The 23314-nt window shown below is 50.2% G+C and overlaps 1 non-coding gene across 1 annotated transcript; it reads left to right on the top strand.

Annotated features, from left to right (window-relative positions):
- Nucleotides 1-14542: 14542 nt before the first annotated feature.
- TRNAE-UUC lies at nucleotides 14543-14614 on the top strand. The gene has a single exon. It is a non-coding gene; the product is annotated as a tRNA-Glu (tRNA).
- The last annotated feature ends 8700 nt before the right edge of the window (nucleotides 14615-23314 follow it).

Raw genomic sequence — 23314 nt, 5'->3', positions numbered from 1 at the left:
AGGCTGACGCGCGCCCCTCCCTCCACTCGCAGCACGGGGGCCCCCACGTCGGCAGTGAGGCAGGTGGGCTCAGGCTGTTGCCATGGAAACCGGAGCTGCGGGGGCGGGGGGAGAAGAGGGCGCAGGGACCCCGGATGCCTCAACCTCTGCAGGCAGTCTGTGTGCATGGGATCCAGACCCCCGCCGGGCACACAGTAGGCCCTCAAGGCAGGTCTCGAAGGCCGACGGCTTAGCCCCCAGAAACCCGAGGATTCCAGCCGCCACCCTGGCTCAGTTTCTGACAAGTTTCTGTCCCAAGTGTGTGGACGTGAGGGTGGAGGGGATCGTCTGGTCCTTTCCCTCATGAGCTCTCCTCCAGGAATTGAGACGGGGTCCAGCCCTGGACACCGGGGAGGAGCACTAACCGCCCCAGGCCACCCCGAGCTGTGGACGCGGCACCTCGCCGCAGGCCCTCCGCCTTGCGGCGGGGACAAAGGGCTCTTACCCGCCTCTCGGGGCGGCTGAGGACGGACCTCCACCCAGGGAGTCGGGCCCAGGCAGCTGGGCTCTGCGACAGTGGGGGACCCAGTCAGCGAGGACCCCCAGCTGAGGCTGTTCCAGGCAGAGGGAACAGCCAGTGCGGAGCAGAGCAGCCCCCACCCCCACCACCCCCACCCCCCGCCTCTGTAACATCAGAGAGAGGCCAGGGTGTCGGGGACGGGTGGGCAGGGGGCTGAAGACCTCGCAACCGGGCCCGCCTTAGGGGTCCCTGTGCTGGAGGGTTAGTGCTATGAGGACACCGTTCTGAAATTCTTTTTCTTTTTTAATTATGAAAGTAGGATAACACATTTAGAGGAGACTTGGAAAAATACAGCACCAAGTTACATAGAGTGCCACTATATATTACAATTATCTTTCTCTGTAGATAGATGAAGATTTTTAGTTGGAGTTTCAATATCAAATTCTCAAAAATTAATAGAATGAATATACACAGCAGTAGAAGGATATAGAGACCTGGAAAGCACTATGAACCAATTCAACTTAATTAAGCTTTACACAATCTTCACACAACAGCAGGGTCCGAATTCTGTTCAAGTTCCCATAGATTGTAAACCAGGAGACCCTGGAACATATCCTGGGGCATTAAACAAGGGGCAGACATTTCAACCATCGTGCAGGCCTTAATATTAGCTCTGAAGTGGTGTTTTGGAAGTAAGGTCCAACAGGGCGGGGAGCTGTGCACCCCCACTTAGTCTTGCCTCCCTGGGGTGGTGCAGTTGCTAAGTCGTGTCTGACTCTTCGTGACCCCGTGGACTGTAGCCCACCAGGCTCCTCTGTGCATGGGATTTCTCAGGCAAGCATACTGGAGTGGGTTGCCAGTTCCTTCTCCAGGGGACCTTACCGACCCAAGGATCAATCCCAGATCTCCGACTCTGCAGGGAGACTCTGCAGAAGCCTTGGGGCAGGTTTGGGGCAGTTCACAACCTCCCTCCCCCCTAGGAGCCGTGCTGCCCTCTGCCCCTCAGAGAGGGGGCGATGGGCACAGGCCTGGGGAGGATTAAGGTCCGATGGGGCCCCAGCACCTCTGAAGGTCCACACTCACCCACCAGTGACCCTCCCCACAAGCCCGAGGGAGCCTAACACTGAATAGTTAGGCTCGACCTGTGAGTGGTCGAGGGTGAGACTGCGGAAGAAAGCAGAGAGCCTCTTCTGGCCTTTTTGAACCAAGAGGCTTGCATTTTCCTTTTGTACTTCACCCTGCAAATTGTGCAGCTAGCCCTGGCCGGCTGGGTCAGCCCCGAGGCCAGATGGCTGGGGCCCACAGGGGCCGCGTGCGGAGAGAGTGTTTAATTGCAGGAATCCTCACTGTCACAGGGGGCTGTTGCTGTTTAAAATATCTATTTGCTGTCAAGGGGACAGGAGGCATTGGGGTGGGGGAGGAATAGACGGATAGGAGGAGGTGGAGGCTGGGGAAGTGGACGGGGTCAGAGAGGAGGGCGAGCCGTGGATTCTGAGAAGAGTCAGGGAGGAAAACGGTCCAGCAGGGACAGAGGCGGGGTGGCCTGGCTGCATCTCCCGCTGCCTGAAGGAAAGCAGATGTGGAGCCTGACCTTAACCCCGTGACCTCCTGAGGCCCCGCCCCCAGGCAGCAAGCTACCCCCCACCCTGGGGTGAACCCCTCTGACTAGGGAAGTGGGGGGCTCTTGCTGCAACCACCGCTGCGGTCAGAGAGCTGGAGAGGCCCACCTCCTAACTGTGGTTATGTTTGAAGCACCCGCGGTCTGTGAGGCTGTGGGCTCACTCTTGAGAGTGTGCCGTCTGTGGGTTTGGACAAATGGATTAATACAATGACATGTGTCCAGCCTATGGGCTTCCCAGGTAGCTTAGTTGGTAAAGAATCCGCCTGCAAGGCAGGAGACAGGTTAAATCCCTGGGTTTGGAAAATTCACTGAAGGAGGATATGGCAACCCCCTCCAGTGTTCTTGCCTGGAGAATCCCATGGACAGAGGAGCCTGGTGGGTATAATCCATGGGGTCGCAAAGAGTCGGACACGCCTGAGCGACTCAGCACACAGTCAGAAACTCCCACCCTGCGTGTGTGGCCACCTTTGATTTCTGCTCAGGTTTCTCGCCCTCCTCCCCACATGCATCCCTGGTGATGGACAGTCACTCCTGGCTTCAGCAGGAACTGGGAGACTCCTGTCAGAGCATGCAAGCCTCCAGCTAGAAGATGAGCAAGTTCTGGGGCCTAAGGTACAGCATGGTGGCTGGAGGTAACAGTATCGTCCTGTGTACTTGAAAGAGATTGTGGTGGTTTCATCCAGTCGCTTTGTCATGTCCGACTCTCTTCTGGCCCCACGGGCTGCAGCACGCCAGGCCTCCGCGTCCTCCACTCTCCCGGAGTTCGCTCAAACTCGTCTCCATTGAGTCCGTGACGCCGTCCAACCATCTCCTCCTCTGACCTTGGAAAATATTACATCTTGTTTTCCCCAAAATTTTAAATGCCTTATTAAAGGCTCTTAATATAAAATATTTAATATTATAACCGAGTTACAAGTCATCAGAATTTTTCATTTTTGAAAACATTTATCAAAGAATGAGTGGCTGACACCTCCCGGGGTGGGTGTGTGTGCAGCTCCCCGCTGTTTCTGTTCCCAAGCCGGGAGGGGGCAGGAAAGGGACTGAAGGGGAAGGAACTGAGGCTGGTTTCTGACTCCTGCTGGAGATTTTCCAGTTGCAGTCACCCAAAGCGAGACCCTCAATCCTTGAGCTGAACCCCCTGAGGGGCGGAGAACAGGGTGGGGGAGGGGAGGGGGTGCAAAGCCTACATCAGGCGCAGCCACCAAGTGTGTATTTTTAAAATAATCAGCGTAGACTTCTGGTTTCAGAAATGCCATCCGCTTCACGTGGTACTCAGGCCAGGGTTTAAAGTCACCTAGAGGCACAGCCTCCTGAGATGAATGTAAAGTCACGACCGGGGAAATCCTCGAGGGCGTTTGGAAATGATGTCGCTCTGCTTTTGGGGGGTAATGAGGCGAGAAGGGGAGATGAGCGCCGGGGGGGTCACGTGCTCGAAGGTCTCCATCCTGCCGGGCCTGCCCGTCTCCTCTCCCCCGGGAGGCCGGGAAGTGACTCCTTTCACCAGCCCCCTGGAAACCTGTGTTTGCTGTGTCCCCGTGAGGGAAGAATGAACTCATGTTTGCCACCTTTTTGCCAGGTATCAAAACGGCCTTTCTGAGACCAGAAGAGACTGGGTGGTAAATGTTCTTGCCACCAAAAAGAGAGGAGCAGAGTTCCTCATCAGTAGTGTGTAGCAACCTAAATGGGAAAAGGATTCGAATGAGAACAGATACGTGCATATGAATATCCGTACTTCCCAGACTGCTCAGGGGTAAAGCACTCGCCTGCCAATGCAAGAGATGCCGGAGACCTGGGGTTGATCCCTGGGTGGGGAAGATCCCCTGGAGAAGGAAACGGCAGCCCACTCCGGTATTACTGCCTGGAGAATCCCATGGGCAGAGGAGCCTGGCGGGCTGCAGCCCACGGGGCCGCAAAGAGTCGGACACAGCTGCAGCAAGGGAGCATCCGTGCGTGTACCTAACTTAGTGTGGGAGGGCGTGAGAGACGGGGCATTAGCTTTCTGGCAGGAAAGCTGATGACTCTGGGAAGATGCATGGACCCCCACTTTGGGGAATGGGTGGGAGGCAGGGTGTGGGTGGAGTGTCTGGGCGTCTCTCTGGGTTGGTTTCAACTCCATGTCTCCCAGGACAGGGAGTTGCTCCCGGGAGGGGATTAATGACGCTGGAGGCTCTGCTTTGGGGCAGATAAGGGATTCCAAGAACTCAGATGCCCTCAGCTTGGGACAGTTCACGTGCCAAAGTGCCGTCTTTGCGGAGGCATTTCCCGGCCCTCGTCAACAAGCGTGTGACTGAGCACCTTCCGTGCGCCAGGCATGGTGCTGGGCGCTGAGTTACTCCAGGAAGAGGGTCTCTGCCTCTGGGGCCCCTGGGTTGTTGGAACAGACAGGCGGACGTTCCTCAGGAGCTCACACAAGCATCTGTTTCCAGAAAGAAAATGTGTTTACCCAGTGCCCCCTCCCCACCTGCAGTGAGACGTGCCCCCCTGGGCGGGAGTCCGCAAAGTGATGTAGGCATGGGTGAGGCATGGACTGAGGGATGAACGCAGATGGAGAGAGGGAGGCCTGGGGTCCTGCTTTAGACCAGGTGGTGGGGGGCGGTGTTTCTGAGAGGAGGGGGTTCATTTTGGTTGTGGCTGAGCCCGGCCTTGCGAGTCTCGGTCTCTGTGAGACCGGGGACGGGTAGGGTGGCCGGGGTCCCTCGGTTCCCCTGCGGGCTGGGGAGCCGGGGGCGGCCATGCAGGGCTGTGCTGAGTACTAGGAGTCTGCACACACCGCAGAGGTGGGGGGCACGGCTGCCCTCTCTTTACACACCGGCCAAGTGTTCTGAGAGTTCCCAGGCCGACCAACTGGGAATCCCAGGCTGACCCAGTGGCTGCAAATTCGGGACTCCTCAATTCCTGTCATCAACCCCTTGAGTTCTGTTATTCACTAGAGGGGCTCGGAGAATTCAGGAAAGCGCCGTGCTCACAGTGTGATGTTATATATATGGATATATACATTAACAGCTATTTTCATTCATTTGGTTGCGCCCAGTCTAAGTGGCAGCATGTGGGATCTAGTTCCCTGACCGGGGAATGGAGCCTGGGCCCCCTGCACTGGGAGCGGGGAGGCCCAGCCCTGGGACCACCAGGGAAGTCGCGGCGATGCTCAAATGCAGAGAGACACCGTGCTTCAGGGTCCTCAGGGCGCCTCCCCTTTCTGCACCTCCAGGAGTGTCCCCAGGGAGGCTCACTCAAGCACTGAGGGTCCTGGGTCTTTGTTAGTGCTCCATCACGGGGGTCCCGGGTCTTTGTTAGTGCTCCATCACGGGGGTCCCGGGTCTTTGTTAGTGCTCCATCACGGGGGTCCCGAGTCTTTGTTAATGCTCCATCACCGGGGTCCCGGGTCTTTGTTAGTGCTCCATCATGGGGGTCCCGGGTCTTTGTTAGTGCTCCATCACGGGGGTCCCGGGTCTTTGTTAGTGCTCCATCACGGGGGTCCCGGGTCTTTGATAGTGTGGGGGTCCCGGGTCCTTGTTAGTGCTCCATCACGGGGTCCCGGGTCTTTGGTAGTGCTCCATCACGGGGGTCCCGGGACTTTGGTAGTGCTCCATCACGGGGGTCCGGGTCTTTGTTAGTGCTCCATCATGCAGGCTGGGTTGATTTCATCATTTACCACATGATTGAATTCCATCTCCTGTGCCTCCTTCTCCTCCCCGGAGGTCAGGGTGATGTTTATCGGCTGCTCAACATTCTCCATCACTCAGCTCACGGCCCTTCAGATGTGGTGTGTGTTTGTGTCTGTGCTCGGGCTCATAAATGTTCTAAGATATGCAGGAGATAGATCACACTGTACAAAAACACATTCTTCGCATCGCTCTGGCCACTGGTTTTCAGCTGGGAGTGGTTGTCTGTCCCCAGAGGGTGCCTGGCAGCATTTTATCACAGTTTGAGGACAGGGGATTAGTGGGTAGAGGCGGAAGACGCTGCTTCCAACAGCCTGTGATGCACAGGATGGTCCCCAGTCGTCCAGGCCCCAGTGAGCGACGCTCTGAGGTTAAGGAGCCCTGAACTAGGCTGAATGTTATAAAATTCACTTGAACATTCAGCTTTTCTATGGATTTGGGTATTTATTAGATCTTAGGGATACTAATTTTAAAGAGACAACATAGTAAATTACATAAAGGGTGAAATATCACATACAATAAGAGTTGTACACAGTACAATGGAATATTAGGCATTAAAAAGAATGAAATAATGCCATTTGCAGCATGGATGGACCCAGAGATCGTCAATACGGAGAGAAGTTAAGTCAGAAAGAGAAGGAGAAATAGTTATGGCATCCCTCATATACAGAATCTAAAAAGAAATGACACAAAGGAACTTCCAAAGCAAAAAGAGACTCACAGACTTAAGAGAACGAACTTAGGGTTGTCAAGGGGGAAGGGATCATCAGCAGGCCTGGGATGCAGACACGGCTGTATTTAAAATAGCAACCAGCAAGGACCTGCTGTAAGCACAGGAAACTCTGCTCAGGGTTATGTGGCAGCCTGGATGGAGGGGAGTTTGCTTGTATATGTATGACTGTCTCCCTTCATTGCCCACCTGAAACTATTAACACCATTGTTAATCAGCTATACCCCAATCCAAAATTTTTATTTAAAAAATCTTTTTAGTAAAAAAAAAAAAGTTGTATAAAGATATGATGACTAAGTAAAATATTTGCACGCGAGCAAGAACCACGAGGGTAATATCATTTTCAGGAGGATGTTTTTCCTTTTTGTTTTAATAATACTTTCAGCAAATAAAAATCAAGAATAAAACAGCTATAAGTTGTTTTTAGATGATTACATATTGTGACATCTTAAATATGTATGAACACATAACCCCTTTAATCTCCTCTTGCTGCTCTGATTTTAACATAAGGAGTTAGGAAACCATTTAAGACAATGTAACCTCCTAGGTATCACCTCTCATGAGGAGCTGCTGATAAATTGAACATAAAGCGTTTTTTTTCAGTTTTTCATTTTGCATGGGGATATAGCTGATTAATAATGTCGTGATAGTTTCAAGGGGACAGCAAAGGGACTCGGCCATAGATACACACGTCTGTGTTCTCCCCCCAAACCCCCTCCCATCCAGGCTGCCACATAACACTGAGCAGAGTTCCCTGTGCTCTACACTGGGTCCTTGTTGCTTCTCCATTTTAAATGCACATGTCCATCCCGCACTCCCTGACCATCCCTTCTCCCCACCCTTCCCCTCAACGAACATAAGCGGAACATGCAGCTTTTTACCACTGACTCTGTGCCATGCCCTGGCAGTTACCCCAGTCAAGACCCCCATACATAAGAAAACATACTTGAGTTACTTTCAGCCTAGAAAATAAGAAAAAGTGGGGGAAAACAAGATCCAGAACAAGATATGGACTTCCAAGACGTTGACGTGCGCTTGAGACATGTGTGTGACTTAGCGGTGGGAGTCTCCTGACCTCTGGATGTTTCATGTGGATTCTGAGAAAAATGTCTGCTTCTTTAATTAGATGGAAATGTACACAACAGAGAGCTTTGCATCAGGTCTGGCATTTAGTGCATGACTCCCGGGGACATTCCAAGCTGGGTTGTTGACCCGTTTTTCCTCTGGACCCCGAGCCTTGTGTTAACTCCTCAGTGACTTCTCGTCAGGAACCCGGCGATCCCTGTTGGAAATGCCCGTCTTGCTGCCCCCTTATCTCCCTTCTTCCCTCAACCACTCTTATTTCTCATGTTTGAGTTGTTGTTTAGTCGATAAGTTGTGTCCAACTCCTTGAGACTCTGTGGACCGCAGCACGCCAGGCTCCGCTGTCCCTCACCATGTCCCCGAGTTGGCACAAAGTCACGTCCATCGAGTCGGCGATGCCATCCAACCCTCTCATCCTCTGTCGTCCCCTTCTCCTCCTGCCCTCAATCTTTCCCAGCATCACTGGTCTTTTCCAGTGAGCCAGCTGTTTTGTATCAGGTGGCCAAAGTATTGGAGCTTCAGCTTCAGCCTCAGTCCTTCCAATGAACACTCAGGACTGATCTCCTTTAGGATGGACTGGTTGGATCTCCTTGCACTCCAAGGGACTCTCAGAGTCTTCTCCAACAGCACAGTTCAAAAGCATCAATTCTTCTGCGCTCAGCCTTCTTTAGAGTCCAGCTCACGTTCGTATGTGACTAGGTGTTGACCCTGACGAAAAATTGGAAACAGGCATTAACCTGAAACACGGGGCATGAAGATCAAAACTACTCTGAGATGCCAGTTCGCGCCCACTGGGGATGGCATGTTTTGTTTTTTTATGTTTGAAAGAAAAATGTCAAGTGTTGATAAGAATGAAGAGGAGCTGGAACCCTCACTGCTGGGAAGAACATACCCTGGTCCGGGCTCTGTGGAAAGTGCTTCCGTGATTGCTCAGAGCGTCACGCATAGGTCCACCACGTGTCCCCAGCAGCCGCGCTCCTGCGCGTGTGTTCGTTCACGTTCAGAGCAGCATTTTCCACAGCAGCTGAAGGGAAAACCCAAGAGTCCACCAGCACGTGCAGGCATAAACAAAACAGGGCCCGGCCGTGCGGTGGGCTGCAGAGGCGGCTCCACCCTGGGTCTGGAAGACCTCCTGGAGGAGGGCGCGGCAGCCCGCTCCAGTGTTCCTGCCTGGAGAGTCCCGCGGACGGAGGAGCCTGGGGGCTGCAGTCCACGGGGTCACAGAGGGTCAGACACGACAGGACTCTGCTCTCGCAGGGTCTCCGGAACTGGCGGACTGGTAGGGACGCAACGTGGAATGCCGGCTACCGGGAGGAGGGGTGCGGAGCGGGCGGCTCTGCTCCGGGTCAGGCGAAGCAGACCTGGAAACTGGGTCACGGTGCAGGCCGCGCAGCGCGCCGAGCCTGCCGACGCTCTGCCTGCGCGCTCAGACGTGGTTCGGGTCGTCCGCCGGGTGTGTATTTCACCACAGCCGGAAAATGTGTAATGTTAGAAGACAGCATAGACCACGCCATTCGCAGTCTTAGATACTGAATAGATATTGCAACAACGGCATTTTTAATATTTATATTACTAAATAATAAGTTATTTAAGACAAATATTTACTTTTAACCTTTTTGCATTTAATTTTTTGTGGAGTAGAGCTGATTTACAATGCTGCGTCGGTCTCTGCTGTACAGCAAAGTGAGTCAGCTACACGTGTGTGCTTCATGTCCGACTGCGACCGCATGGACTGCAGCCGACCAGTCTCCTCTGTCCGTGGGATGCTTCAGGCCAGGATACTGGCGTGGGCTGCCAGGCCCTTCTCCAGGAGAGCTTCCTGACCCAGGGACTGAACCCTGGTCTCCTGCACTGCAGGCAGATTCTTTACCATTTGAGCCGCCAAGGAGGCCCACGAATTAGCTCTACATACACAAATAACGCCTGCTTTTTAGTTTCCTTCCCATCTGGGTCATCACAGAGGACTGAGTAGCGTTCCCTGTGCTGTACAGCAGGTTCTCATCAGTTATTGATTTTATAAAAATGTTTAAACCTCTACGTGAATATTCACGGCAGCCCTATTTGTAATAGCCCCAACCTGGAAGCAATACAAATGCCCTTTCAACAGTCCGATGAGTCAGTAAACTCCAGGGCATCGACACGGGGGAATACTACTTGGCGGTAGAAAGGAGCAGACTGTTGGGATAAGTCAACAATTGGAACCATTTCCAGGGCGCTATGGTGAGTGGAAGGAGCCAGCCTCGGGCGGCTGCCCGCTGTCTGATTCTATTTACACAACATTCTTGAGAAAGCAAAAGCACACGGCTGGGGAACAGACCGGAGGGGTGTGGGAGACCTGAAACTCAAAAGTGAGCCCCAGGGGGTTTCAAATGGGCTTCCCAGGCGGCCAGTGGTCAAGCGCCGGCCTGCCAGCGCGGGAGACGCAGGTTCCACCCCCGGCCGGGAAGAGCCCCTGGAGGAGGGCGCGGCAACCCACTCCAGGACTCTTGCCTGGAGAAGCCCACGGACAGAGGGGCCCGCGGGCTACAGTGCACCGGTCGCAGAGAGTCGGGCACGACCGAAGCAGCTCCGCACACAAGGGGCTTCAGGGACGGGCAAGGACAGTTCCGTGTCCCGCCTCTGCTGGGGGTCACACGAGCCCGCGGCTGGGTTAAACTCGGAGCTCCCCACACCAAACCAAGTCCGTCGTCTTCTTGTTTGACGGGAGCAGAGCTGGTTTACTGCGCTGCGTTAGTTTCGGGTGTACAGCGCCATGATTCAGCGGAACGTTCCCGAACATTTCTTCTGAGCATTCTTTTCAGTGTTCCCTCCTGGACCAGCCCTCCCCACCCCGTGTCCCCGGCGACTGTCTCCCTGCGGCCCCCGCGGAGCTTAGCCCTTGGCGCCCGGCCCCCTGGGGGCAGGGACCCTCCTGTCTTATCGGGATGAGATTAGAAGCCAGTAAAAGTGAAATGTGCGTCACCGCTCCTTTCATGTATGGTCACCCGGTTCCCAGCCCGGGGGGGGGGGGGGGGGGGGGGGGCGCGGGGATGTTTTTCCCCAGGGGGCGCCGGGCAGAGTCTGGAGACTTCAGCAGGGGGACGGCGTGCTGTCGCCTCCAGGTGTCCGAGACGTTGAGCGAGACTGGACCACAGCCTGAGTGCCCCGGACACTTCCAGGCGTCCGTGCGCCCCGCTTGAGCAAACCCACACTCTGGCGAGGACTATCCTTCCACAGGCATGTCTGAATACAGCTTTGCATCCCAGCCTTGTAAGATGTGATTGCAGGAGAGCCGGCTGTGCCTGGGGGTTCAGGGAGCCCGGGGAGGTGGCCCTTGGAGACCCACCCTCGCTCGAGCCTGCATCAGCTGTGTCGACCACCGTGAAGGGAGCAGAGACACGGCCCGCCCTGGGGAGTCAGGACACACCAGCCATCGAGAGCATCTAGGGACAGTCCAGTTCAGTTCAGTCAGTCGTGTCCGCCTCTTTGCAACCCCATGGACCACAGCACGCCAGGCCTCCCTGTCCATCACCAACTCTGGGAGCTTACTCAGACTCGTGTCCATTGAGTCGGTGATGCGGCCCGCCCATCTCACCCACTGTCGCCGTCTCCTCCCGTCTAGCAACACACTCTGCAGACAGCTGCGGCCTCAGCGTCTGCATGGCCTGAAGACAGATGTACCTGGCCGCGTCGCGTGGGTCCCAAGCAGCCTCTTCTTCCCAGGACCTTGCCCCTCAGGCTGGGGGAAAGTCCATGCTGAGTGGTCAAGTTCCGCTTTTGCCTGCTGATGGGACTCTTTTTCCTTCACCCCCGTTTCAATTGAAGTATAGTTGATTCTCAATGTTGTATTAGTTTCACGTGAATAGCAAAGTGAGTCAGTTAGAGACACACACACGCATATATAGCGTCTTTTCACATTTTTTCCATTATAGGCTATGACAGTATGTTGAATAGAATACAGTTTCCTCTGCTCTAAGTAGGTCCTTGTTGGTTACCTATTCTAGACATTGTTCGGTTGTGACCCACTCTTTCCGACCCCATGGACTGGGGAATGCCAGGCTTCCCGGTTCTTCCCTATCTCCCAGAGTTTGCTCAGACTCACGTCCACGGAGTCAGTGATGCCGTCCAACCGTCTCATGCTCTGGTGCCCCTTCTCCTCCTGCCCTCAGTCTAGCAGTGTGTGTACATTAATCCCAGACTCCTGGCTTCTCCCTCTCCCCCAAATCCCTTTCCCCTTTGGTACCCATAGCTTTGTTTTCTATGTCTGAGTCTGTTTCTGTTGCGTAGATAACTTTATTTGCGTCACTGTTTAGATTCAATATGTAAGTGATATCGTCTGGTATTTGTCTTCCTCTGTCTGACTTAACTGCACTCAGTGTGGTCATCTCCAGGTCCATCCATGCTGAAGCACGTGGCATTATTTTAGTCTTTTTCGTGGCTGAGTAATATTCTGTTGTGTATACGCACCACATCTTCCGAATCCATTCTTCTGCCAGGGGACGCGTAGGTTCTTCCTTGTCTTGACTAGCGTGAGTACTGCCGCTGTGAACACAGGGCTGCATGTGTGCTCTCAATTTACAGTTTTGTCCAGACATATATCCAGGAGTGGGATTGCAGGATCATACGGCAGCTCCTGTCTTAGTTTTTTAAGGAGCATCCACACTGTTCTCCGTACTGACTGCACCAATTTCCTTTCCCACCAACCGTGTAAGAGGGTTCCCTTTTCTGTACACCCTCCCCAGCATTTTTACTTTGTAGACTTTTTGATGATGGCCCTTCTGACACCTCACTGTGCTTTTGATTTGCATTTCGCTAGTAACTAGCAGGGCTTCCCAGGAGAAACTAGTGGTGAAGAACCCGCCTGCCAATGCAGGGGGCATAAGCGATGAAGGTTCAATCCCTGGGTCGGGAAGACCCCCTGGAGGGGCCGTGGCACCCCACTGCAGTGCTCTGGCCTAGAGAATCCCGTGGACAGAAGAGCCTGGCGGGCTACAGTCCATGGGGTCACAGAGAGTCGGACACGACTGAGTCAACTTTGCACACACGTGCACCCAGAGCAATTACTGGCCCTGAGTGTTTTCCACATGCCTGCTGGTCACCTGAGTGTCTTCTTTGGAGAGATGTCTGCTTAGGGCTTATTTTTCAGTTGTCTGTTTCAGTATTTGGCATGCATGGACTGTTGGGCGACGTGACATGCGAGCTTCATCACCTTGGGCCCCGAGGGCTGGGGTCAGAATGTTTCTTCCCTCTGAGTCTTCTTTCCTGTTTGGCACTGGATGAAGCCCCTGGTCCCCAGACCTAGGTGCTGTGTGTGTGGATAACAGTGTTTAGTGAGAGAGAGGGCCCTGGCTTCCTTTCCTAAATTGGTTCTAGGGACCCCCAGGGTCCCCGCCTCCTGGTGTGCACACCCTCCCCAGTGAGTGTCATTGGGACTCAGGACTTGGCTCTGGCCCGTGGAACACGGCCAAGACCCTGCGATGCCACTTCCATGATTGTGTCTCATCCCCTAAGCTCTGTCCTGACGGCAGACTGGCTCTGGTTTCTCTCCGCTTCTCATAAACTGGCTGTGTTGGCAGAACTCAAATGGCCAAGGAGCCACGGGTGGCCCCCAGTCAACAGCCAGCGAGAAGCTGGCCCTCCGTCCTATGGAAGTGAAAGTGTTAGTCATTCAGTTGTGTCCAACTCTCTGCGACCCCACGGACCGTAGCCCGCCAGGCTCCTCTGTCCATGGGATTCTCCAGGCAAAAATACTGGGTTGCCATTCCCTTCTCCAGGGGATTTTCCCCACCCAGGGATCAAACCCAGGTCTCCCACATTGTGGGCAGACGCTTTGCTGTCTGAGCCACCAGGGAAACCCTCCTCAGTCCTATAGTCCCAAGGAGACAGGTTCTGCGGACCCCTGAGTGAGCTTGGAATCACGTCCTCCCCCGTCGGAGCCTCCAGTGGGAAACAGCTCTGCTGTCACCTGGATCACGCCCTGTTGAGACTGAGCAGAGGGCCCAGCTCAGCCACGCCTGCATTCCTGACCCACAGAAATGGTCATTTTTCAGCCTCTAAGCTTGTGGTTATTGCAACACAACAATGGAAAACTAATGCACTCACCACCACCACCCCACAAAGAAAGCAAATAGGATTATTACTATATGCTGTGGTTCGGTCACCAAGTAGTGTCCAGCTCTTCGAGGCCCCATGGACTGCTATACCTATGCGTGTGTATTTCTACATGAAGTTGCAAAGGAAGAAAAATGAGATTCCTCCCATGTTTTTCCCCCAGGAACACAGGGTGTCTTTATAATCAGAGTGCAAGAGACCTGGTTAAACATGACCCCAAACCATCAGCATAAAGATGTAAATTCATGAATAGGCCACAGACAGTTTGAAGATGTAAGTACCTGGCGGGGCCGGGCAGAGAGGAGCCCGCTGTAAACAAGGTGGGTGGTGAGTCTCTCAAGGGCCACCCGCTGGTGACAGGATCCAGCCCACAGCCCTAGGTGATCTGAAGTTCGTGGGGCAAAGGGGGACACACTGTCTTGTGGGCAGTGAGGGCCACAGAATTTCCTCTTCAGGGGAACTTGAAGGAGGCAATGTTTTGCGAGAGGTGGGAGGTTAGGAATATATCTTGAAACTTCATTTGCTTTACCTTCTTGACTCTTAATGCCTAGTTCTTGTGAGAGAGGGAAAAAGAGACTTCCCTGGTGGCCCAATGGCTAAGGCTTCACCTTCCAATGCAGGGGATGTGGGTTGGGTCCCTGGTTGGGGACCTAAGATCCCACATGCCTCATGGCCAAAAAACCCAAAACATAAAACAGAAGCAGTGTTGTAACATATTCAGTAAAGACTTTAAGAATGGGCCACATCAAGAAAAAAAAATTTTTTAATACAGATATTTTAAATAAAATATATTTTATTCGAATATTTAAAGATACTTTAAATAAAATATTTAAAAAGGAAGTGAAAACAGAAGGACATCCCTGGTGGCCTAGTAGTTAAGACTCAGCACTTTCACTGCTGAGGCCCAGGTTCAATCCCTGGTTAGGGAACGAAGGTCCCAGAAGCCCTGCTGCATGGCCAAAAAAGAAAAAGGAAAGAAAACCTAATATTATTACTGTGTGTATATATATTTCTACATGAAGTTTCAATGGAAGAAAAATTAGACTCCCCCCTCCCCCATTGTTTTATACTTTTCATTTAACTCGGGGATGTTTTTCCGGAAATCAGAGTGGAGGGCATTTATGGATCACTAATTATGTGCCGGGCATTGCCATCTCCATCGGGGACTCAAAGCCATTACATTAGAAAATGAAAGAACAGATTCTCAGCCTTTGAAAAATCCGGGAATAATTACAGCCGGTGGTCTCCATGGAAACAATCAGCAAAACAATCTTAATGGACTCGAACACCTTTTTTTTTCCGGCACCATTTTGAAAAGGGCATCTCTTGAATAATGAGCATATTGTGTTGTTTCTGAGAGACCCATCTCCTTTTGCTATTCATTAAATGGCAAGTTGCATACATACACACAGACTGGGCGCCCGACCGGGACATCATCATGAATTTGGGGAGTTTTTAATGTCACAGCTTGGGCCCAGGTCCCTTGTATACACACCTGGTGTGGCCTCTACTCAGGGGAGGAATTTCAACCCCACTCCCCCCAAAGTCGGATCTTATTCGGGGCGTTTTATCAGCTCAGAGCATCCCTAACTTGTTGACAGCATTTCAGCAGCGGAGGCTCTCTGTCTCCATGGCAACCCCCATTAGCCTCAGGTACCCGTCTGCCCTCGGCTTCCAGGTACCCGCAGCATCTCCCTCTGCGGACCCCTGGCGCGGCCCGCCCTCTCCCGCGAACCGGGCGGCCTTTACGCCATCCCTGCCTGCTCGCCCTCCTGGAAACTCTGCCCTCGCCTGGCGTGTTCAGCTAAGAACAGCGGCGTCACTGGATGACTCAGAAACACGATTTTCTCTACCCGCAGTTTGCCTCTGATGGAATCGATCCCCTTAGGAGATAAACACCTTTAAGGGACAGTGGGTATCTTGCTTCAGCTGTGTCGTAACCTCAGCGTGATGTTTTTCTGTTAAAAATAACTTCCCTCCACCCTGACCCCCTGCCCCGAACTTTCCACAGTATTTGCGCAAGTTTGAGCTTTAAATCAATCCGTGTACAATCCGTCAGGTTCTTGCTGATTCTGGGTTCAGAAAGCTATTGATCTTCTTCCCTGGTTTGCTGAATTGATCTTAACTTCTTGGTTGTTTGTTCTATGGAGGATTTTGTCTGTCGAGGCCGTCCCTGTCCTGAAATTGGGGCTGTCCTTCCCTCTTTACCCTAATGATCCGTACCTGTAGATAGCCATCTCATCCCCTTTTTAATTCTTCCCCCTAATTTTCATCGCAAAATGAACTCACACACGCTGTTTGTTTTTCAAATCAAACAACATTGATCTGTGTGTCTGTGAAACAAACAAGGGGAAACGGAAAAATCTTTCATCATGGCAGAGGGGCAACCAAATATTTGAAAGGCTGTTTTCAAACACAGATGGACCTAGAGATTGTCACACCGAGTGAAGTTAGTCAAACAGAGAAAGACACATGCGTGATACTGCTTCTAGGTGAAATTTTTTAATGGCACCAATGAATCTGCTTAGAGAACATAAACAGAGTCACAGACGTAGAAAACAAACTTAGGATGAACAAAGGGGAAAGTTGTGGTTGGGGGGGGGCAGAATAAACTAGGAGGTTGGCATTAACATATACACACTGCTATAAACAGAATAGATAACTAATAAGGAGCTACTGTGTAGCACAGGAAACTCTCCTCTGTAATGACCTTTATGGGAAAAGAATCTTAAAAAGAGTGGATTTATGTCTACGTATAATTGATTCATTTTGCTGTACAGAAGACACGAACACAGTACTGTAAATCAACTACACTCCCATAAAAATTTGAAGGGGGGGAAAAAAAGGTTATTTTCAGTCGTGTTGCTGGAGACCACCCGCATCCGGGGCTGGTTGCAAATGCAGGACACCCTGGGAAGCAAGGTCCCCGCCTCAAGCAGCCTTCCGCGCCGCCCAGCTCCGGTTCCTTCCGCGCCGCTCCGGTTTGTGCCTTTGCTCACTGGTTTATTGTCAGTGACCTGGTGAGAGAATCGGGCCCCCCCAACCCCTCGAGTCCCGAAACGCTTGCCTATCTGATTCACCTCTGCGTTCCCAGGACCCGAAAGACGCCAGATTTTTGCTGTGCTCGGCATACATGTTTTGAGTGAATATAGGATGTGTCAAAGGTTATCTCAAATATGCACGTGTCCTTTGGCCCAGCCAACTGACTTGTAGACTATATCCTGCAGGCACAGCTGAACCTCCGCCAAATGCAATACTGACACGTTGCTTTTCCGCGGCTTTTCGGGAGCCGGGGGAAAAGAACTGAAACAGCCCGCCGGCCCGTGGGTGGAGGAACGCTGAAATCAACCCGGGTGTCTGCGCACCGTGAAGGATTCTGCCGCACGCCAAAGCAAGCGGAGAAGCGCCTAGTCCTGACAGCGAACCGTGCCCACCCCGGGCTGTCACACGGGGCACACGGGGCAGAGAGAGTCCATACTGTCCTGTTGTGTGATGTGCAGATACGTATTCGTAACCACACGTGAGGGTGTAATTGTGCACAGTTACGTATGCATAATACCTTAAGAAATGTGGATGTGAAGCTCAGCGCTGGGTAACGCGGCAGGAGCTGGTGTTCTGGAAGCTGCCACCACCCAGGGAAGGGAGAGGGGGAAGAAGCAGCAGTGAGGGCGGGAGACAGATTTCTTTTTGTTCTGTCTGATGAGTGCTTTTGTGCTCTCTTCAAAATGAATCATTCAAGGAGCGAGCCTAACGGGAGACAGCGATTTGCATGACGTTAGCTGAAAGCTCCATCTTGCGAGGTGGGCGAGAGGCTAAGGTTTCTGTGATGTGTGTGCTGAGGCTTTCCAAACTGCTGTCGCAGAGGGCAGAGAGAAAGAAAAAGATGAATGCACAGGATAAAAATTAAAGGTTTAAGTCATGAGGAAAAGGTAAATGGCATTTAGAAGGCGATCAAGGAACAGCTGGAAGATGAAAATTTTAAAGGAGCATGTTAAGATCCAAAAATAGGCAGTGGTTAATGTCAGTCTCACAGAAGATACAGAAGGTGGTCTAAGAGATCACAAAACATTGCTGAGCGGTTAAATAAGACCCAAATAAATGAAGAGACACATGAGGCTCAGATATTTGAACTCTTTTTTTTAATTTCAGAATATATATATTTTACTGAAGCACAGTTGACTTACAACGTTCCAGGTGCACAGCACGGAGATGCAGCTATACATATACACATATGTCGTTTTTCAGATCATTTTCCATTAGGTTATTACAAGATATTGACTATAGTTCCCTGTGCTACACAGTAAATCTTTGTTGCTTGCTGCATATCTGTTTTTTTTTTTAATTTGAAATCTATTATTCATACTAAGTCAAACAAGTGGGGTCAAAATGTCATAAATTTTTTTAGTTAGGCAAAAATTTATAAGTTTTCTAAGATATATATATTATCCATGTTATTTATGTAATATGTATACAAATGCTTTTCTACTATGCTTGATAAAGGCTTGAGAAAGAACAGCAGAAAGAAAGATGAAGAAATTGGAAAACAAACTAAATGAAATGAGAGCACTGAGCATGCTCTAGAAAAAGTGAAACGAAAAAAAAAAAGAAAAAGTGAAACGAGCTCGGCAAAAGACCCAGAACTCTCAGCAATGTCAGCAGGACTGTTTCCTTCAGGCTGGTCTCACAAACCCTCCCCCATTTTTTTTTTTTTTTTTTTTTTTTAGAATCAACACATTGATTCTAAAGTTTATCTGGAATTATGGGAGGGAGGAATAAAGTAAGAGCTTGAGATGAATAGATATACACTACTATATAGAAAATAGATTAAAAAAAAAAAAACCAAGTAGCTACCATATAGCACAGGGAACTATTGACATATTCTATATACTGCAATAGCTATAATGGAAAAAGACCTGAAAAAATATATACAATATATAAATATCTACATGCACACAAGTGCATTTACATGCAAACCTGAATCGCTTTGCTATACACCCGAAACTAACACGACATTGTAGATCAACTGTTTGTTGTTGTTGCTTAGTCACTAAAGTATGTCTGACTCTTTGGACCCCATGGACTGCAGCTCAGCAGGCTCCGCCGTCCTTGGGATTTCCCAAGCAAGAATACTGGAGTGGGTTGCCATTTCCTTCTCTAGGAGATCTTCCCCACCCACGGCTCGAACCCAAGTCTCCTATACTTCAACTAAAAATAAATCAATAAATTTTATATGGAATTACAAAGGATCTAGAATTGGAAAAAAAAATCCTTAAGAAAAACAAAACAAAGTCAGGGGATTTAAGTTATCTGATTTCAAGTCTTTGTTAAATACATTCGCAAAATAGATAGAACAAATGATGTAGAAGGATAATTATTGCAAAATTCCCTCCCATCCTCCATCCTCCAACTACTGGATTCTCCTCTTGTGAGGCAACCAAGGTTATCAGATTTTTGCTGTATTCGCAGGTCCTGGGCTTCCCTGTAGTGGCTCAGCTGGTAAAGAATCCACCTGCAATGCAGGAGACTTGGGTTTGATCCCTGGGTCAGGAAGATCCTCTGGAGAAGGAAATGGCAACCCACTCCAGTGTTCTAGCCTGGAGAATCCCATGGACAGCGGAGCCTGGCGGGCTACAGTCCATGAGGTCACACAGAGTCGGGCATGATTGAGCAACTAACACTTTTACTTGCACAAACATACTACGTATGCAGAACAAGTATGTTTTCCATTTTTCCTACATTAACACAAGGCATGGTGCTCTGTCAAGTTTTGTGTTTTACTTTTTTTTGGTCCAGTTGTGTATCTTAATGATTGGTCCATAACAGTTGCACAGAGAGGCACTTCGTCCTTTTCTGTGGCTGTATAGTATTCCACAGCTAATATGCTTAGGTGTGAGTGGACATTCAGAGTGTGTCCATTTCTTATTACAAATTCTGCTGATGGGAATAACTTGTTGGGGATGGTCTGGGCTGTGAAGAGAGATGCTAGCATGAGGCATCCAGGCCTCCATGTACCTGGACAGTGCAGACCCCACCCCCACTGTCTGTGCATTTGACAGCCTCCTCCTGGGTCATCTCAGAAAGTCCTGAATGTGTCTGGATCATTGCTTCCTGCTTAGAGCTCATCTCCATACACTTGATAATAACAATAATATGACCCATATCACCTTGATTCTGAACTGTTTTCAAAAATAAATTTTAAAAACTTAAATGAGATAGAAGCAACCTAAATGTCCATTTATGAATGGATAAAGAAGATATGGTGCAAATATATATATAGTGGAATATTACTCAGCCATGAAAAGGAACCAAATAATGCCATTTGCAGCAACATGGATAGACTTGGAGACGATCGTCCTAAGTGAAGTCAGACAAAGACAAATACCATATGGTATCACTTATATGTGGAATCTAAAAAAAATGATACAAATGAATTTATTTACAAAAGAGAAACAGACTCACAGACTTTGAAAACAAACTTATGGTTACCAGAGGCAGAAGGGTGAGGAGGGATAGATTAGGAGTTTCCAATTAACATACACACACTATTATACATAAAATAGATAACCAACAAGGGCCTGCTGTGTAGCACACGGAACTATATTCAATCCTCTGTAATGACCTATGTGGGAAAAAAATCTGAAAAAGAACACATATATGGGCTTCCCACGTGGTGCTAGTGGTAAAGAACCCACCTGCCAATGAGGAGACATGAGACGAGGGTTCGATCCCTGGGTCGGGAAGATCCCCTGGAGAAGGGCATGGCAACCCACTCCAGTATGCTTGCCTAGAGAATCTCCGTGGACAGAGGAGCCCGGTGGGCTACAGTCCATGGGGTTGCAAAGAGTTGGACACGACTGAAGGGCCTTAGCACAGAACGCGTGTATAACTGGATCACTCTGCTGTACACCTGAGGCTAAGGCGACTTTGTAAATTAACTACAATCCAATATAAGATAAAAATCAAATTAAAAAATAAATGAAAGCTTATTCGGTATACTGAGAAGAAAAATATAATATTTGACAAAGCAGACGTTGAGAACCCCGTGCGCTCTTCCATCAGCCTCTTTCCTGGGCGGCAGAGGAGGCACGAATTTTCCATCCCGCTAATGGCTGTTTTAACTGCTCCATTCCGGGCTAAGAGGTTGACATTTAAGCGATAAATGTCACGTCTCGAAACCCAGCACAAAAAGACATTTCTACAGAACTGTTAAGAGCCCTTTTCACTTGCAAATTTCCAACCTGAGCCCATCTCCGCGGGCTTGCATTATTCATATAATTTGGAAAATGACTCACCGTTCCTGAGTCGTGATTGTCTGCAGGGCACAAGCCTTGAAAGGTGCCACGAAGCAGCTCTTTCCAGCTTTTAAACAAGACAAATATTCACCTTTTTTTTTTTTTTTCCCCTCTTGAGTGTCATGGGATTATATTTTCTTACAGCAAAGGATTGCTCACACATTTTTAAAAGTTTCCATAATGCTTCTCACTGGGAGATATAAAATACAAGGGGGAAAAAAAAAAGGTGCCTCGAGCTCATTTGTACAGCTTAACACACTAGTTCCCAGGTAATAAAGGAACCAGGGCTCCCCAGGAAAAAACCACCACTGCCACCCCTCCTCCAGAGATAAACACCATGCCAGCTTTTAGGATAATCACTCCCTGGCTGTTCCTCTTCGTTTCACCCGCCCGGGTAAACCACTGTTGACTTTTGTTTGTAAAACAACAACCTTTTCATTTGTTAAAATAGTGGTAATCCTTGTTTTGTTCTGTTTCTTTCTTTCTTTTCTCCTCAGCTCCTCCACACCTCCCTCTTCTCTCCCGTTTAAAGCAAATGAAACTGTTTTGCTTTTTCTCCATCATTGCTGGGATTCAAGCTGCTCCCTCTTTCTGAAAACCTTCATTGTGGTCCAATACACAGGACGTAAAATCTGCCCCCCACTATTTTCAGCGTGCATTCAGGACACTCACGTTGCACGGCGCCGTTTCACCGCCTTTCACCTCCGTAGCTCCTCCTCTTCCCCAGCTGAAACTTCCCCATTTCCCCTCTGCCAGCCCCTGGGAATCGTCATCCTATTTCTGTTTTTATAAATCTGACTCTCCTGTCGTTAAGTTGCCCTGTCTTGTCCGACTCCTTGCGACCCCATGGACTGCAGCACGCCAGGCTTCCCTGTCTTTCACTGTCTCCTGAGTTTCTTCAAACCCTTGTCCATTGAGTCAGTGATGCCATCCAACCATCTCATCCTCTGTCGTCCCCTTCTCCCGCCTTCAATCTTTCCCAGCATCAGGGTCTTTTCCAATGAGACAGTTCTTCATATCAGGTGGCCAAAGGATTGGAGTTTCAGCTTCAACATCAGTCCTTCCAATGAACACTCAGGACTGATGTCCTTTAGGATAGACTGGTTGGATCTCCTTGCAGTCCAAGGGACCCTCAAGAGTCTTCTCCAACACCATGATTCAAAAGCATCAGTTCTTCAGCGTTCAGCCTTCTTTATGGTCCAGCTCTCCCATCTGTGCACGACTACTGGAAAAACCATAGCTTTGACTAAATGGACCTTTGTTAGCAAAGTGATGTCTCTGCTTTTTAATTCGATGTCTAGGTTGGTCATAGCTTTCCTTCCAAGGAGCAGGTGTCTTTTAATTTCATGGCTGCAGTCACCATCTGCAGTGATTTCGGAGCCTAAGAAAAGAAAATCTGTCACTGCTTCCACTTTTTCCCCTTCTGTTTGCTATAAAGTGATGAGACCAGATGCCGTAATCTTAGTTTTTCTAATGTTGAGTTTTAAGCCAGCTTTTTCTCCTCCTCTTTAAAGATACTAATCGATATTTGTATAACGAGTGAGAGAAGGAAGGAGTAAATTAGTGAACGGTGAGCAGAGCTGATTGTCACACCCCAGACACTTGTCCAGCTGTTAGAAAGCTGTGCTTTCTGCCCCTCAGAGGCCAAAAACACTGGTTTTGAGCCCGCCTCTGCCTGCAGTGGCTTGAAGCAGCGTTTTGATTCCCAGGCAGAAACTGAAGTCCGGCCCGGGCAGTGAGAGCTGAATCCTAACCAGTCGACCGGTGGTCAGTGACAAGGCCCTGGCCGCTGTGGCTTTGCAGAAAATGAAAATTCCCACAAAGAAACGGAAAGTAGTGAAACAACTCAGGTGTTTATTAGGAGGAAAAAGACCTCAGTATGCATGGATAGACTCACGGGTGGACTTGGAGAAGGACTCCCACCCTCCTGCTGGTTAGAATCCTTGTGGCCAAAATCTCGGCCTTCTCTGCCACCGGAGCCAAATTAAAAAAGAAGAAAAACAAAAACAGAGTTTGGAGGAAACAGACAGGTGACTTTAATTCCCGGCCGTGGAAGTGGGGAACACAGCAGGCTCACACTGCAAGTGCTGTGGCCCCGATTCCGTGAAGAGTCTAGGGGCTCGTGTGAGACCAGGGCTCCCAGGCGGGACCCAGGGACGGAGAACAAAGGCGTCGGGTCTTGGCTTCTTCCTCGCTGCACTATTTCGGAACCAGCCGTAGGCTGGCATTGGTAACCCAGGAACTGAGTCTGGTTATCCGCAGCCCTTCTTTCTGTAAAGCAGAAAGAGAAAAACTCCAAGAGGTGGCCTGCCAAGCAAGACAAGACTGTAAAGGTGA

Source organism: Oryx dammah, unplaced genomic scaffold (assembly GCF_014754425.2).
Source record: "Oryx dammah isolate SB20612 unplaced genomic scaffold, SCBI_Odam_1.1 HiC_scaffold_13, whole genome shotgun sequence".
NCBI classification, from domain to species: domain Eukaryota; kingdom Metazoa; phylum Chordata; class Mammalia; order Artiodactyla; family Bovidae; genus Oryx; species Oryx dammah.
Note: the sequence above shows the minus strand (reverse complement) of the source record. Positions and strands in the feature narration are given on the sequence as shown.